This window comes from Watersipora subatra, chromosome 5 (assembly GCF_963576615.1).
Source record: "Watersipora subatra chromosome 5, tzWatSuba1.1, whole genome shotgun sequence".
NCBI classification, from domain to species: domain Eukaryota; kingdom Metazoa; phylum Bryozoa; class Gymnolaemata; order Cheilostomatida; family Watersiporidae; genus Watersipora; species Watersipora subatra.
In genome coordinates, this window is record NC_088712.1 from 12,860,199 (window position 1) to 12,872,973 (window position 12,775).

At 35.1% G+C, this 12,775-nt stretch overlaps 1 long non-coding RNA gene across 1 annotated transcript; it reads right to left on the reverse strand.

Annotated features, from left to right (window-relative positions):
* Positions 1-10,328: 10,328 nt before the first annotated feature.
* On the reverse strand, positions 10,329-12,351 carry LOC137396918 (uncharacterized). The gene is made up of 3 exons (XR_010978658.1): positions 12,310-12,351; positions 11,699-11,857; positions 10,329-10,786 (listed from the first exon to the last, which is right to left on the reverse strand). It is a non-coding gene; the product is annotated as an uncharacterized lncRNA (long non-coding RNA).
* Positions 12,352-12,775: the final 424 nt, after the last annotated feature.

The following is a 12,775-nucleotide window of genomic DNA, read 5'->3' on the forward strand; positions in this document are numbered from 1 at the left end:
GAGAGTAATATACCGTGAACCGGCAATTTGTGAGTGTCAAAACTAGCCAGAACTAATATCGGAAAGGAAATGAGGCTATAGATGAATATGAGTCTATGAGTTGACCCTATAGTAATACATGGATGAAATGTCATTTAATGAACTGTAATTTGACCTGCTGTTAGAGAGGCAATCTGCTTGACACATCTACACTGTCATTTTTTCTCTTTGAGTTCCAAACGAAAAGGTTTGATTTTATGTCGGCCATGGGGACGCCACCCTAAAAGGAATGATATGGTTCTGAGAATATAAACAGACAATGGATAAATAGAACATGCCTATAAGATACAAGACATATACGATTAAAATGAACAAGACGGGTATGAAATAAATTCTAACAATTGACCAATCAGGGGTCAACTTACAGAGCCATGACAACACTCAACTAATGAAGACTTCTATGACAGATTATATAAAGGTAAGAGTGACTAAATGTTCCTTCTAAAGTGATTTAAATAAGTCTATGATCAGAAACCGAATGCTACAAACCTACAAATAGGTATTGAACTAACCACCTTAACCCTTTGAACCCTAGACGACCTGGTCAAAATGTGCCAGTCGCCCTGGGCAATGTGTCTAACGATCTAAGGTTTTGAAACTTTATTTAAATATATCTAAATGTGTTCATAATCCAACGATATTTGGTAAAAAAAAAGTAATAAAAGACGGGCAACTGACAGCAAATGTCATCAAACAGCAAAAAACAGTCTTTCACCGTTGTGGGCTGAAACCATAAAATTCGTACGATTTGAAAAGCTCGTAAAAATAATTACACTAGCATCTTAGCCGTCGAGCACACGATCATCATTATTTCATGAATCAGAGTGAACTGGATAATTATAGTCTAGTATCATAAAATCCTGCATTTGCATCAAAATAATTTATGACCTATCACCAAACAAGTCGTATCGGTTTGTTCGCGACAGCGTTCTAATAAAATTTGTTATTGAAACAAAGAGAGTAAAGATATTTGAAATCTGTTACAAAAGGAAGCGAGTTTTCTGGTCTAACCTAGTTTGCAAGAATTAATTCGGTTGGTTAGGCTGTTACCTAGAAACAGCTTTAGTAAACAGAGCCATGTGAATGCCAGTATTTCGGCTGCTAGGGTTTCTGACACCTAGCAGCCGAAATGCTGGAAAGCTAAAAGCCTTTAGTTTTTTAGCCTAACCCATAGGAGTTAAAGGGTAAAGCTACAAGGCTTAACATAAAATGTATAGGTCTATGGTTGAAACCCTGAGGCTACAAAAATATGAATAGAATCACGTGTGCAGTACAAGCAAACGATTAACAACAGGTAATAATACTGTGACTAATACAGACAGCCGCACTTACTGTAAGTAGTAGCAGTAGTGGTGGACAGAAGCGAGTCTTCAAGTGGATTAACTAGTGATAGTCATATCTACAAATTAGTATAGAGAACAACTGTTAAAATCTCTTGTTCAAACAAGCTAATTAATGGCACAAGGTAACGGGTAACACTTGGCATTGTCCACATGTTACCACTAACTGCCAATCACCAAGAGAAGACAACTGCGACTAAAACAATCGCTCAACAATGCATGGACAAAGACCATTCACAGGTGCATACCATAATTGGGAGCATACATATATTAACACACACCATACATGCGTGCACACCATACACGTGTGTATACCATACATGCGCGCACACCATGCACGGGAGCATAGTATACAGGGGAGCATAGCATACACAGACGCATACCATTCACGGGCGCATAACATATACAAGCGTGTACTATGAACGAGTAAGTACATACCAAACATAGGCTCATACACAGGCTCATATACAGGTACATACCATACATGGGTACATACCATATACTAGTGCTGCACAATATCTTTGCATTTATATTTGATTATTTGGTCTCTAAATATATCAAATATCGAAAATTATCGAACATTGGAGTTGTCTTCTATCGATATATAGTGTTGGGCTTTAACATGAATGATATGAAAGGATATTGGTCAATATCAGTTAAAAAAGAAATTGTCACCTCTTTCAATAAGAAGAGTTGACAACTCAAGTTCTGCAAAATAAACTACGCCGATATTTTGATAAAATATCGGTTTCAATATTCATATTGAATTGAAAACTGACAAAATATAAAATCATCCACGGAAATATATTGTCACATCGAATGATATCAGTTTATCGAGCAGCACTACCGTATACAGGGTACATACCATACCCACATGTAGGCCTACCACACTCAAATATATTACAGTCATACCTCGACGTAGGTTCTTAATATATTAGAATATAATATTCAAGACACAAGTATATAATCAAGACACGAGTAAATTGACAGTATGACTGTAGAAAGTTTAACAAGAGACTAATATAATATGCCACTCAGCTATGAACAGCCCAGCTACCCAGATCAGGAATTAGTCATCATAGTTTATTTATAGAATATTGGCACACAGCCAGGACAGGTTAAAACTGGAATCATTGCAGAGATTAAGCAGATTGCTTGCTTATGGATTTCTACAGCAGATACATCAGACCACAGCCCATGACAGCCCATAGCGTTAATGTAATTAAATAGAATTTGGTTGTTGAAACCATTTCTCCTCACATTTTAAAATTGTAAAAGTAAATTTTAAATTGTAAATTGGTTTGAACACTTCTACTGCTACAACATATACAAAACGAATATGATATCAGCACAAATCCTCTGTTGAATTGACAATACATCCTTTGTTCTTGAAGTGAAACTCAAAAGAGAAGGATCATTACTGTGTTTGAAGTTTCCAATAGCATCATATCAACTCTCATAATTGATTGTCACTATGATTCCTTGATGCTGATTGGAGAGTGCACACGGGTAGAGTTGCTGTATGATAGGTGTTTCAATAGAATTCACTAGTAATCTGTTAAAAAGATGAGGAACTCTACACTAGAGATCATAGCGGAACTCGTCTGTCTTACTTAGCAGCACGCTTTCAAAATACGAACAATTAAAGGGTAGAAAATGTATAAAATGGAATATATTGTACTACATTTTGTGTTCATTATTCATAAGTACTGCCTCCATGCGCAAGCATGAACCATTTGGTGAAAATTGCGAAAAACCAAATTTGCTTGACTTGTGGGTTCATACAGTATCTATTTTACGGATTATACAAACTTGCATATTAACAGCATATATGGAAACAAAGTGTTATAAATGAATAATTATATATTTTCTTTTTCAAATTTAGCGCAGCAATGAAATAGTTATAATGCATGGTGAGAGCAACAGAAGGGTCTGTTACCAGCTGAGACATTGTGTCTGACATAACGTCTTCTCAAGCCAGCCACTGCTACTGCAACAGTGTCTATCTCTATTGGTCACTGATTAACTAGGTCAATTGGCATGCAGCCAAGAAGAGAGGTCATCTTCTTGAGGAGCTTTCTACTGTTGGATATTATAGCCTTGAGTATACACAGGACTATATTACATGGAAAAGTTAATAGTGATAAAGTAGTAAATTACTACTAAATTGTTTTCTTTACTGTGACATAATTATTAAGTAAATATTAAGTAATTATTAAGTATTCCATAAAACCTGCTGATGCCGTACCATGCAGTTCTTTGCCACACTGAAACGCTTTGCTGTACTACTGTACAACTCCAGTTGCAGTGTGCAGCCATTAGGCCTACACAAATAATTCCATGTGGCGTACCAAAGCTTGTTCCAGACATGTCGAGAGACTATTTATTGGGTTAAATGAAAAAAGTTTATATTTATTAAGTTGTTTTTTATTCGGTAGTACCTAACAGAATTTTATTTATATTCACAATATAAAATTTATTCCAGAACATTCTAGAATATTAGAGTCGGCCTATGCTAAAGTAATAACTATAATGTAAATTTTGTTTCAATACTTATCGACTTATACGTGAGATCCTTGAAAACCTGAATATACAGTTATACCTCGACACACGAATGTTTCAACCAATCAGAAATTTAAGATTCAAACGTAAGAAACGATTTTCGACTTGACTAGGATGTGGGAGGCCACTTGCGAGAATATAGCATCATTTGGCCTGATTTATCAGATCTGTTTAAAGGTTGAAAATTGGAACGTACCAAACGTGTCGCTGTCATGTCTATTTCATTACACCATTAGCCACGATGTCTGTCTTGAAGGTAAGAACTCCATACCGCATACTACTTACTGTATCATAGACTATGCTATGTACTGCTACATAACACTGTTAGTTTGTTGCATATCATAACCACTAGATAGGTAATTGTTACTTCATAGGTAGTGAAGTATAACAACAAAAGCACTTTGCTAAATACAATATGACTGTCATCATGCCTTTAGGTATTTGGGTTGAAAAGGTGGAAACATTAATTAGTATATTTTTATGTTATATCAGACAAATTGATTTGAAATACTAGGAAAATTGACATACGAGCTTGAACTTGAGATGCATCAGGCTCCCATGTTGAGGTACGACTGCATATGGTAACAATTATTCCCATATAGAGCAGCATGACATCTGACTCACCTTGACTGATGATGTTAGTTTTGACTGGATCAGGTTGTCATCTACCCCATTGTATCATCATGGTTTACAGATACTTTCTGGTGAACAGAAGGTTCTTAGATGTCTACTATAACTGTATATGTCCAGGGAGGCCATTTCTACAGACAGGAATAACACTTATGCATAAAAATAGAAAAACTACAAACTTTATTTCAGCATAAAGTAGCTATAATTTTTTAGTTTATGGTAACAAAAGTGTCGACTCTATCAAAAGTACGCGAGTGATGTTGACTAGGACAAGGCAATGCGTGATTTTCGTCAGAATCAAAGGCGTGCGACTGCTGTCAACTCAGAGCCATAAGCGCGCAATCGCCTTCGACCGCGATCGCATTTGACTCGACTGTGAAAGCGCTCGATTGCTGTCGACTCGAAGAAGAAAGCGCTATCACCATCGCCTCAAAAGCACGCAGTCGCCGCCGAATCAAATGCGAAAATGCCCATCGTCGTCGTCTCGAACGCAAAAGAGCGTGATTTCAGTTGATTCAAAAAGGAAAATGCACGATTGTTGTAGACTCATACACACAAAAGCATGTGATTGTCTCTGACTCGAATATTTTTCGTCGTCGATTTCCGATATATTCACTCTATACCCTCTCACAAAATAATAAGTAAATATTCCTCTTTCGGAATGCTTGATCAACATTTATAAGTTTTATGGTCATTTTAGACCAAAGCCATTGAAAAATTTAATTCATTTCAAGTTTGTGTCTAGAATTTTACAAGTAGCATGGACAGATGTTTAAATTTGTGACATAAAAATGGATAGACAAGCGAAAACTTTTTACGTAGCAATGAAAAAACTTGTTTCCGATCTTTTAACATTTGAGAAACACTTGAGAAATACATTTGATAAATACATGCAAAATTCTATCAATATTGGTATCAATATTAATTCTATCAATATCAACATGTAGGTTAATTTGAGAGTGTTTATAGTTGTGCAGTCCAGTCACAAACTGTAAAAATTGCAATTCTAACTGACATTTTTATTTATGAACAGAAACTAGTCTAAAGCGCAATTGTTAACTTTGTCAATGGTTAACTTAATGGGCAACTCCTGTCCTTCACCGGGTACTCTATAGGCCTATGTTATTGTGTAAATTCAATCGATGAGTGGCCCGTACCATCTAAAGCTTCATGTATGCCAGCTCATAATCAAACAATTTTTCTTTTTATATATTTCGGCTGAATGTTTCAAAAAATACGCAAGCCGCAGTTGGAACTTTTTCAATATGCTAACCTTCAATGGATTTGAGCAATCAATGAGAGCAGATCAATTCCAGTTCTAATTTTTCACACATATCAAGCTGGCATATATACTGATAACATACAAAATTTCCAACTAGTGTAGCAATTCGTGCTAAGCTGTTAGCAAATACATGCAATGCATTGGACATATTCGCAAATAGACTGCTCTAACTAGTGAATGCCTGGCACAGCCAGGTATCCACTAGTTAGAGCAGATCCAAAGCATGCTGCCTGACAATGGTAAAAATGTCAACATGTTATATATGCACTGTTGTTTCACTTCCTAGTAAACCAGGTGAATAGTATTGTTATTATTGTTGCCACTGTTGTGAAAGACTAACCGTATACAATTATTTAAATTTGGCAATTTAGCAAACAGGAAAACGCTACACCCTGCCATTTTATTAATAAAATTAGTATGCATGGTCCCAATATTTTGAGCTGACTTTTTATTTTGTAGACTCCCACATTGAAGATAAGTTCAAGGCTATCTTATACTGTCTCTTTTTATTTTAAATAAACAAGACAACAATTATTACTCTGATTGAGCTTAGAGAACTAAAAGTGTGCTGGGATTTAATAGAAGCCAAAGGGGCGAGCAATGCATGAATGACACAAACATGTTCCACAACCATATTACATCGGCACATAAGAACATTTCATGCCAAACTGGGATAAAAGAATATCTGACAGTTTCATTAGATAAATAGTTTCAGTTGCATCAATGATATACTGCCATAATCACACGTGCTGCTGCCCGTGGTGAACCAACATCAATATAATCCGTGACTAGCCTGTTTGATAAGTCTTTTACCCGGAACCGTTAGAGACATAAGACTTGAATCTGAGACTGAAACATAACTGGTTCACCTAATTTCAGCCTAATGCTGGAATTTAGGTGACCCAGTCTTAACCAAATTTTTACTTCTGAGGCACTTTCTCACGGCTCCTAGGGCTAATTACAGTGTACTATTACTATAGAGTAAGTATCGAGGAAGTATACAGCCCACACAGGAGACTGTATATCATTGGTTTCATTAAGATTACAAAAAACATAGTTTGGTATTTTGTATTATAATGCGTACAGCAATCGACGAGCATATTCTTGAGATGCCGATTGCTGTAAGTCGTGTTGCTGGTTAACTAGTGTATGTTGCAAGTCAACGGACATCCTTGCATTTCAATTTTTAAACATGGAATATTTTTAATAACGTGAGAAGCTCTTAGATCACCACTAATCTTTATGTAGATTGTTTATTAGCAATCTGATTCAAGAACTAAACACAACAGAGTGAAAATGTTACATAGTTAAATCTCACCATTGAATGCAGTTGTTTCTCCCGAATCGATAATATTCTACAGGCAGTACACAGAGATGAGCAGTTACGTTCCTACTAACAATAGTGGCAGGCTATTGTCTTGAAATCAGCAAGAAAGCTTCAGCCAATCGCATCGAGCCTACAACGGCTAGTTGCGTCCATTGAACTTAAAACCCCTGGAATGGCAATCACGTGACTTTTACGTTGATAATAATACGTAAACGTATGCGCCATATTGGAGAGCTTTTTTTTTTTTTTTTGAGCAATATTTATTGTGGTAATCAATAGTCATATTTTACAATATGTTTTCCACAAGGTACCACGGCAAGTAAACAAACTAAAAAGCGGTGTACAACAAAAAAGTAAAAAGGACTGCAAAGAAACTATAGTCTAACTAAAAAACTAGTGAATAGTCTAACTAATATAATAATATTAGAACTGAATGCATAAAATATGTAGAACACAAGCTTGAGGATTGATATGAGTATTGTTTAAACAAAAAGTGGACAAATAATAGCTCAGTGAAAATAGTATACAAATATATGACAAGTTTTCTAGTCATGAAAACAAAGTGTAATATGAAATGGTTAAAATAGGTAAGGCTAAATGGTGAATGGTATTATTGGTCAGAGGATAGTAGGTGTAGTTTGAGTTTTGTTTTAAAAGATTGCAGAGGAAGAGTTCTTAAATGAGTGAAGAGATTATTAAATGAATTTAGCAGGTTACTGCTGAGTTTGTTGTGGTTTATGGCACTAGGTAATTTGAATCTGTTTCTGGTTTTGTGACTATGGTTTATGGTTTGAAAGCTATAGCTGAGATATTTAGGGCAGTTATCGTGGAGTATTGAATGAGCAGCGAGGCAGGTGAAGTAATGTGATAGCTTAGGTAAGGGAAGAACACCGGTAATGCTTGTTATTAAGTTGGTAGATGGTAAGTGATGGTTTTTATGGGGTATGTTTAGGTCTTTGCATATAAGTCGTAAAGCTTTTTTTTGTAAAATAAATAGTGTGTTGGTATATTTTACAGGTGTTGTAGGGTAAAACACATGCAGGCCATATATAAGATAGGAATGGATAAAATTATAGTAATATAGTCTGGCAGTATCAAAGCTCATAAGATGACGAATGTTATAAAATAAACGTAGGTTAGATGATATTTTATTTGAAATGAATGAGATGTGGTCTAGCCATGATAAAGAGTCGTTGATGATGAAGCCAAGTAGTTTAGAAGTAGATTGTCTTGTTAGGGTACTGTCAAATATAGAAATTGTCAGAGGGAAATTCAATGGTGGATTTACTAAGATATAGTGAGATTTTGAAATGTTAAGAGGCATCTGATTTGCCACACACCATTGTTGGATAAGTCTTAGGTCTGAATTTATTTTAGATTGGAGGCAAGAAGGGTCAGTTTCGGATATAGAGAATGAGGTATCGTCAGCATAAGCATGAGGTGTGCTGTGGAGTGGTAATTCAAGTAGATCATTTATAAAAATTTGAAACAGTGTGGGTGCAAGAATTGAACCTTGTGGAACGCCAGTAGCTATAGGAAGAGCATCTGAGCAGATATTTTTTATCTTCACGCATTGGCGCCGTCCATTCAAATATGACCTGATGGTGTCAAGAAATTTACCAGCTATTCCTATGTTTGCTAATTTTGAAATAAGTATATTATGATTAACCATGTCAAAAGCTTTTTGAAAGTCAAGAAAAATAATGACTAAAGTATTTTTGTTTTTGACCATGTTTGACCAAGTGGAGTAAAGATGATGAATGGTAGTGATGCAGGAGTGGTTTTTTCTAAATCCTGATTGTGAGCTGCTTATAGTTTTGTTACTATCTAAGTGTATTTGAAGCGCGGTAAGTATATGCCTTTCATAAATTTTAGAAAGTATAGGAAGCACAGATATGGGTCTATAATTAGATAAATTGTTTTTATCTCCACCCTTGTGTAGTGGGGTAACTATAGCAGTTTTCCATAGTTCAGGGAAAGTTACTTCCTTAATAGTTCTATTTATGATATCTGTGAGTGGGATGATTATGAATGGCAGTGATATGCGAAGAATTCGAATTGAGATATTGTCAATACCTGTAGCTTTGTTTGAACGGATATGATGCAGTATGTTTACTACGTCGGTTGTATGTATAGGTGAAATAGTATCTGAAGCATGTGAATAGCTATGCGATTTAGGAGTCCAACTGCGTTCGTTTTCGATACTTAAATTTTTAGATATGTTGACAAAATGTTTGTTAAATGCATTACCCAATGAGCGTTCCGGGGTATCAGTTTCTGATGACATATCTGGATAAGTGTTGTTTTTGTTAGCGTTGCGTATAACTTGCCACAGCTTCTTGGTTTGCTTATCATTTGACTCTGAAATTAGGTTAGAAATATAAAGTTTCTTCTTTTTACGTATTAGATTTGTTGTGTAATTTAAATCGAATGCTAGTTCCGTTTGTAAACAAACGGTGAAAAATGACAGAAATGTACATATTGAATAGTTATTTTCCAGCTGGGTGTTAATGAAAGCTACTCCTACACAACGTTTAGAGTGCCCTGATAGAAGAAAACCTATTTATAACATATGGAGTGGGATATATCTTATGATAAGTAGATGTATAATAAATTTTCGTCAACCATGTTACTCATACAAACTGTTGTATTACAAATGCATAAACCCAGCAAATGATATATTCAGGCAAATAACAACTGTTCCATTATATTAAAATTTATATTACATATGCATAAATGCATATGGAAAAACTTAGCACATGAAGTATTTCGATAAAAACAACACATAGATATGCTGCCAAAACAGAAACTGTTTTCAAGATTTAAGTGATAATAGCTTATGAATGTATGATATGTATAATACAGTATTTGTAAAAGATGGAATGAACTACTGCAACAACTAAACGGAAATTAAAAACCGTTGTAATAGAGAATAATCAAAATAATGCAAACAAGGAAATGCAGGAATTAGTGCAATCAGATGATTAAACTTATACATACACGTTACAGAAACTGTGTAAAAGGAGATTTGTATACCACTGAATATTGAGCCAAGGTGCATCAGTTTCTTAGAACTAAATTAGATTAGGAATAATAGCACAACAAACAGCTGCAGATGAATATTACAGTGATTATATTGTTACTGGCCTTTAAAAAGTACTACTTTAGTATTGTATGCCACAAAGATGCACCTTGCAGTTTGAGTGTAGGATTTTAGCATAATGATGCTGTCGGAGATCATAAAACGACTGAATTAAGTTTTTCATCAATGACACAGTGGTTGGATATGCCATCTGCCGTATCCGTAAGGTGTTTCCCAAAGCATAACACATCACTAGACCTTACACTACTGATAAAATACACCACACAATGGAGTGGATCTGGCTTTGTATGAATACGAAAGTATTGATCTGCAACTAGCAGGATCCTGATGACATCGTCTGATGGACGCACCAATCCTCCATTGTTTTGTAGCTTGAGTAGAGTATAGAGATGTCGGTACTGGATATTTGACTTAGTGGTAACCAGCAACTGACGGCCAATGTCACGACAGCACTTTAGTTAGCTTTTGCACAATGTAGCCAGCTATATAGACTATACTGTTACCTATAACAGAAATTTGACATCTGAAATCATTGAGTTCGACAAACTGATCAACTTCTGGAGCAGCCTGTATGATGAGAATCTCGTTTTGAGCAGTAACATTACCTGTCTTACTAGCATCTGATTCTGCACCACATTTGATGATAAGTCTGCGAAGGTAGCCTTAAACTGAGTAACAGTAGGATTATTATTCCAACCCCCTAAACAAAAGCATCAATTATAACAATTACATAAAATCAACAAAAATGAATGTCTTATTCACATAAACATAGTACCCTTAATAAACAACCATACAAGTAATAAAATAAATGAAAATAAAACAGCTCAAAATGCTACCATATCGCTATATAAAATGAAAATGTAGCAATTTTCACTGGAAGTCATTCACACCCATCTTAGGCATAAAGCCTAATGGTTGACTTGCAACAAAATTCACATTACCGTTATTTGATATGAAAAGATTCACCACGTCTTACCCTGTTGTGTTGTAGGCAGGGTTGTTAAAAATTGGTAATTTTTTTTAAATCAAAAAATCGATTTCTATTGTTTTATTTGATTTTTTTTTATTTAAATCGATTTTTTTTGTTCCAAAAAGATGTTTTATGTTCTAAATTGCAAGTTATTGCTATCAATTTGGAATTTATGATTTGCAGGAGTATTATGTAGTTTTATTACAACAACTAGGAAATGAAAAAAACATTTACACAGTTAACATTTGATAAAAAGGACAGCATAATTTATGCGTTGGACATTAAATCCCAGAAACGAAGATGAAGAATCACAGAGAACAGATCACACAACAATTTTTTTTAGATAATAGCTACTTTAAGTTGAGCAACCTTGCAGCACTGTGCTTGACAATATGGTTTTAAATTTAATCATTGAAAAGTATCATTCAACATTGAAAAATATTACCTTTAAATGGCTTCAGTCGAACGTTTTAACCTGCTGTTAAAACATGGATCATTGAAATGTTCGTTGCAGATAAGTGCTCAAGGATCAGGCTTATTCACTCTTCTGCGGTTGCGATACCATTGTAAATAACGAGAGTTCTCAGTTGCTTTGTTTGGAAATCTAAAAATTAAAATGAAACTGTAGTAGTTAGTTAGCAACAGTAGTAATAACAATAGTATTATTACTCTTATCTCCTTACTGCTAGCTAGATCCAGGTACAACAATAAATAATATTATAAGCACGACAAATACTTCCTTCAAATATAAATATTTAGAAATAACCTAATGGGTTGTAGTTCCAAAATATTATTATAAAAAAAATTCAAAATTTAAATAATAAAAAACCTTCGTTCTGAAGGAAGAACATTTCACTCACTAGCTTATAAATTTATCTAATCACCGACAAAATACAGTCAAACTCGTACACTCAGTAGTGACACTGATCAACTCTCACTCACCCAGTGACTAGTGTAGTAGAACTAACTAGTGGCAGTACTAACTAGTAGTAGCACAACTATTAGTAGTCGTAGACTTGAGCAATAGTAACAGAACTAGTAGTAGAAGTGACTCACTTGTGAAATGTCATGCCTTTTCCTTTAAAAGTCCATTCTTGCGGTTTTTTGCAGTTCATGGAATAGCAATAGCACTGTGCACCTACACCCTTATCTCTCGTACATAAATTATTAGTAGCAATCTCAGTAGTCTGTTCCTTTGATTGAGCGGTGTATTCGTGACCTTCCATAGCTGTTAAATCTGAAATTAGATTTCTTTCTCACATTGAACACAATGAAATTGACTTGAACATTAACTGATAATGGCGTCGACCGGATTTCCGTACTCGCGAATGACCTCTTGCCATTCCAGGGGTTTTAAGTTCAATGGTTGCGTCCTCAAAGTATTGGAGGCGGAGACAATTCATCCCTGGTTTATTACCCAGCACTGCCTATCATACATCACGCTGAGCCCTGCTACGTCCTGATTAGTTCAAAACATCTTATTATGGCTAGGCTGAGGAATTATTCCACAGTTGGCTAGAAA